The following is a 6,203-nucleotide window of genomic DNA, read 5'->3' on the forward strand; positions in this document are numbered from 1 at the left end:
TCCGCGACCACATCATGGAACACATGGTTGCGACCCAGCAGCTTAACAATGCACAGCACGGTTTCCGCCCCAAACGCTCTTGCGCAACCCAACTGTTGGTAACAATCGATGACTGGACCAAGGCGATTGAACGAGGAAAGTCAGTGGACGCAATCTACTTGGACTTCTCAAAGGCCTTCGACACGGTACCTCACCAGCGACTACTGTGCAAGCTGAGGGCCTACGGAATAGGGGAGAGGCTGCTGCGCTGGGTGGAGAGCTTTCTGGTGGGCAGAAGGCAGAGGGTCATCCTGAACGGTGCGAAGTCCAGCTGGGCACCTGTCAAGAGTGGAGTACCACAAGGATCCGTGCTTGGGCCACTGCTGTTTGTAATCTATGTGAATGACCTTCCTGATGCTGTGCAGTGCAACATACAGATGTTTGCAGACGACACCAAAATCTACCGTTCACTGAGTAGCTCGTCAGACGCTGAAAGGTTGCAGGCGGACTTGAACGCAGCCATCGACTGGTCAGACATGTGGCAGCTCCACTTCAACGCAGAAAAGTGTAGAGTTCTGCACGTTGGAAGGGCCAGCGAAGGTCAGAGGTACTCCATGGGTGATGCACAGTTGGATGAAACCACCGTTGAGAAGGATCTTGGTGTCCTGGTCGACAGTGAGTTGAAGTTTCGGGAGCACGCTGCAGCTGCGGTGTCGAAGGCCACACGTGTCCTGTCCGTGATTCGCAGATCTTTCGAATCCATCGACGCAGAAACGCTCCCAGCTCTTTACAAAACACTGGTCAGACCTCACCTGGAGTACTGCAACACTGTCTGGGGCCCATTCAGTCGAGCGGACCAACAACGAGTGGAGAGGGTTCAACGGAGAGCTACCAAGTTGATACCAGCGATCAAGAACCTGCCGTACACTGAGAGGCTCCGACGTCTAGGTCTGCCGTCACTCTACTACAGGAGGCGACGAGGAGATATGATCGCGATATACCAGCTGCTGCACGGTGGAGTCGACCTGGATCCGGAGCTGTTTGTCACGCCAGCTGCCGCTGGTCCCACCAGAGGCCACGCCTGGAAACTGAGGAAACCGAGGGCTGAAACAAGAACGAGAAGACTCGCTCTTGGAGTCAGGGTCGTAAACGACTGGAACGCCCTACCAGCATCGGTTGTTTCATCTCGCTCCTTGAATGCCTTCAAAGCCAAGCTCGACGCCCACTGGTCCCACCTCCAATACACCATTCACATCAATGATGTGGCGTAGTGTGATATGACAATGAGGAAGTGACACAGTCAAGGAGCTCGATAAAGTAAGAGTCCTAAAGGCCAAGTGGCCTTCTAAATCTCGTACATCGTAAGTGTAAGTGTAAGTGTTTTATGATGACATCACATTTACCTACATCAGTCTCCATTGACCCATCATTGTAAAAGAGAGTGTTGAGATGTTTTGTTACATAACTAAAGATGTGTTAGAGATAAAAGCATGAACTTGCCAGCATTTTATGTGGAATTTGGTGTTTTCCATGCCTACTTAATTAAATTATATTTAGATATTATTTTTTATTTTTTCTTCCCTGTCCCATAGCACCCCACATCCACCTCAAAATATGCATGTATCCGTAAAAGAGGACGAGGATGATGAATGAATGGGTGGATTTGCACAAGTTTTTCAGGAAACATGTGCATTACATATGACAATACACCTATGCATTCATTTTCCCTGTACATCCACTAGTTTATGTGGTACACACAGAGTTTTGGAGATGTTTCAATTTTGTGAAAATGTAGCATGATTTTCAAATCCATTTTTGAACCAAATCACTTGCATGAAAAACCATACCATTTTCTCCTATGGTCAAGAGCAAAACAGTGTCAACTGTCAACTACCACACTGAAGTTTTTATTGAACCTTCTCAAATTAGGAAGTTAATATGACTCAAAGTTTTTTCCCATGCAACTGTCCCTTAACACCCCACTGTCCCTTAACACCCCATTTTACGGTATGTTTATGTGGAGATTGAATATAACTGTGACCCTGTGCTTGTTTGTATACTTACGGTCAAACAGGGAACAGCACATTCACATAACATACTCACCTAGCACCTAACTCATAGCTGTACCCTGCAGGATCTGTACTTGTTCATGTCTCGAGCATTACCAACAAAGCACTAAAGTAGCTTAGTAATCATTTCCCACATTTTCTGAGCATCTAACATGACATACAGCAGTGCAGAGCAGCTTCAGAGAAGAAACACTTTAAATGCACAGACTCACACCAGCCGCACCAGCCACCCAATGAGCCAGTTCCTCAGTTGACTGTTTCCCTGGACACAGCTTGGCAATGTGAGCTAACTTTTGGCAAGTTGAAGGTTAGCAGGTAAGATTGAGTTAGGGGGAGTACCTACCTATGTATAACTGGGTGCTACTGCCATGCAGGTCTTGGGTAGGCTGCAAATATGTGTGATGATTGAGGTTAGGTCAGCTGTCAGGTTAGTCAGGTTCAGGTATGCTCATTGCTCAGGTCACATTTTTATGGACATTTGGCAAATTAAAAAACTAACAATCTGATCTAAGCTAACCCGACTAAACATACACAACTACTGACTATAGGAACTGAGCACCTACCTACTTGTGCCTACATCTCATACCATGTCAAAGTAGAGTTACTTGGTGGAAGATTACCCTCAGTACTTTTTATCCCAGCCCTGTGGAGAAAACTAATACTTCTAAGCTCTGAATCACTGCTGGCCATCCACAGGAAGAAACGCTGAGACTGAGAGCTTTGCCATTGTATATTGGACCAATAATGACTATCACGAATGACTATGAACACATAATATGATCACATTGTTGCATGGATTGTCACATTGACAATTTTACTACAATCCTTTTTTCAAGAAATACAGTGATGATGATTAACATCAAAATCAACATAAAGTGGATTTAGTGATCCAAGCTTTCTCCTCCAGTAGCAATGGAATGATCGCATGTTTCATTTGCCAGACACTTAGTACCTGATGCACATTACAATCTGCATAGCATCTAACAAACTGCCCAAGTCCATTCATTCTAGATTTTAACTTGATAGTTAGCACTAATTTATCTTGCTGTTGTAAGTTATCATTCAATATTCATACCAATACATCAATATGCGCTCATCAGTCAACATTTTCTGGCATGATCCTGCTCAGCGTGCTCTTCAGTATTGCTCCAAGGTCTGCAATATTATAGCTTGTTTTTGGACAATAAGCTCTTTTAATTTTACTTTTTCTTGCTGATATATGAGCCCGATCAACTTGCGTTTATCAACCAAAATTTCATAACTTGTTCAACTTGATATTGATTTTACCGATATTGATCAGTTATCAGGACCTCTGTCAGCCTCCTAGATACTTTAGATTGTTTTCAGTCAACATGCTTCTTAAATATGATATAAGTCAATCTTAAGGGATTCAAAACATCCAACAAAACGACGTACAAGAGCAAGAAAACCACCAGATAAACTAAAAAATGGCCTTGGAACAGAGCCAAGTGGTGCTCCATTTGTTTGTTTACAATGATTGTAGTGCTGATGTATTTTTAGGACTCTGAACGTCAGCTTATAAAAAATGAAACGTTTTTACAAAAGTTGTAAGGCAAGTAGTATTTATCTGAAAGAACTAAAATATTCAAAAGCCAAACACTATGAAATACATGAATCGGAACGAAAAAGTAACCCAAAAATCCAGCCTAATCACCGGCTCCAAAAACTGCAACACAATCAGCACTTTTCCCCGCAACTCGTTGTCCAGACGTAAATATGCGCGCGGCTCAGTGACAAGCACGGACCATTACCTTGTCATCCCGGCGCCGACGTCCGTCCGTCAGCTGGTGACGTCACTGGTCCGACTATTGGACGAGCCGCCGACACACCGGCCTACGGCTCCGGTCGTCAGGAAATTGGCCTGTCGCGCGCACTTAACGTCTTCCACGGAGCACACCTCCGCAGGCAAAGGGGTGTGTAATACTTATTAGAAACAGGCATATTACGCTTTGGTGGTGTTGAGCTGTATGTTGCATGTTTCGTAACATGTAACACTTAAAATCGATTGATCAATTGCACAAGTTTTCCACGTACGAATATTTAGCTGTCCCTGCAGCTGCTCCGATAGTCCTGTCGTCCATCCACCCCGCACCTGTATTGTGGTCGATCCTTTCTTCAGCACCGAGTTCGCGCCGACGACCTGACCCCGTCACCGTGCGGCTCACCGACAGGACATATGATCGCTGATTAAACCGCACCCCCCCCCCCCCCCCCCACCTCCCAGCCCTCCGATCGCACTCCGCCGGCACCTCAGCGTGCTTGACATACGGACGCAAACAAATCAGTTAGCGGGCCAGTCGACAAACAGCCTCACCGGGTCGGTCGATTAAAAACCGGGCGCGCCGCTTGTCGGTGACGAAAGTGGCGCTCCCGTGGCGATCGCGCCACACTCGCCGCGCGTCGGACAACGGCTGGCCATTTTTAGCCGGCCGGACAATTCATCGTGGTCGACACGTCCCGGCGTCGCCTCAGTCGCCGCCGTCGCGACCTCGTCTTCCCTCCGGGCCGGGCGCGGCGCCAGGCGGTCCGTCCCGCGCGAGCCGCGCGCGCCCGCTGTGCGTCGTCGCCGCGCGCTCAGCCGACGCGCCGCGACCAATGTGGCGCGGCCGCGGCGGTCGTGGCGCGGTTGAAATCTGATTGCGCCGTCAGCGATAAACAGAGGCCAACGGGACGAGACCCCGCCACCCGCCGCGACAGCGCAGCCTGCCGCAGCGATGAAGGACTCTGGCCTAAGGAACTGGGCCGGGTACGAAATCGGAAATGGTTTCAGTAATTGGCCACTTCCCGGTCAACCTAGCGGCATTCCCCTCCCTAAAAACAAAGCATGCGTGCCGCATGAAACCAATATCGAATTGAAACATTAGAAGCATTGACTTCGCTCTTCCGGCTTTGGTTTTGGCTTCGCTTGCTCGATGGCGACTCTGCACTGCAGTTCTTCGCACCTGTGCCAAGCCCGGCAAGGTCGCGCTAAAGTGATTGGTTGCTGCGCTCGATGTAAGGCAATGGGCCACGTTACCAGCAATACTTGGAGCTGGCTGACCTCGCATATTGACTGCTGAGGACTGCACGGATTGATAGCCGCATGATGGGATAGTTAAATATTATGACGTCATGCATATAACTGAGACGGTCACAATGTCACTAAGCCGTCAACTTCAATCATAAGCACATTTACTCTTTTATTAAGAAAAGCATTTTCCATCAATTCAAGCACCACACCGGTCGTAATTTTCGCTTGTCGGCACCACCAAGACGAAATCATCTCAGCTCTAGGCCCTGTCATATCCCAGTCGACCCCATTCCTCAGGCTCAGCGTTGACCGGTGGCCATTTCCACCCAACCCCCTCTGGTCTCGTGTCACGCCTCGTACGACCCGGCTGGTCGAGTGTCGCGGCCGTTTCATCCATGGTTTGCTTCAAACGCACGGTTCGGCTGCGCGGAGGCGCAAACGAGCGCCCCACGCCGCCGGTATTTCGAGTAACATGAGCTCGTAGCTGACACTGATGGCAGTGAAGATGGTAGCTGGCAGACAAACGCTGATAATGGGTATATTTCAAACGGGTGGTGATAGCGGACATACTGCACCAGTCATAACTGTCACGTGGAAAAATGGAATGGCATTTAATGTTTATATGTAGGTAGCTTGGACTGAGTCGTTTTCTGGTTGTGATTGTCTTATGTTTATGATTGAGAGCATCATCACCCTCTGCGCTCAGCTGTTCCGTTACTGCATCGGATTTGTATCAATGAAATAAATGCATCGTGTAGCTAACGGGAAATTCTTGTGTCCATCTTCTTCATTGTAGCTTGTAAATCGGAAGGAGTGCAGTTGGAAGCTCTCACTTGCGTTACACTTGCGAACAAAATCACGCCGTTAGAGGAAGCCGGACATGCAGGCGGATATTTGCGGCGTCTGAAAATAATAAAACTTCTTAGGCCGCTGATAAAAGACGACTGAAGGAAGGAGCCACAAACCTGTTTCAGCTCCACCGGTTTCTGTCAACCATACAAAGAAAAGTGCCACCTTTATCATGAGTTTCTGTCTATTTTATTCCAAACAGATGTCACTTTCCGGTGCACTCGGCTGGGCAGACGATTCCCTTGATTAATTCCATTGCTATACCCCTTCAGTCG

The sequence above is a fragment of the Amphibalanus amphitrite genome, unplaced genomic scaffold (genome assembly GCF_019059575.1).
Source record: "Amphibalanus amphitrite isolate SeventyFive unplaced genomic scaffold, NRLGWU_Aamphi_draft 001453F_arrow, whole genome shotgun sequence".
NCBI classification, from domain to species: Eukaryota; Metazoa; Arthropoda; class Thecostraca; order Balanomorpha; family Balanidae; genus Amphibalanus; species Amphibalanus amphitrite.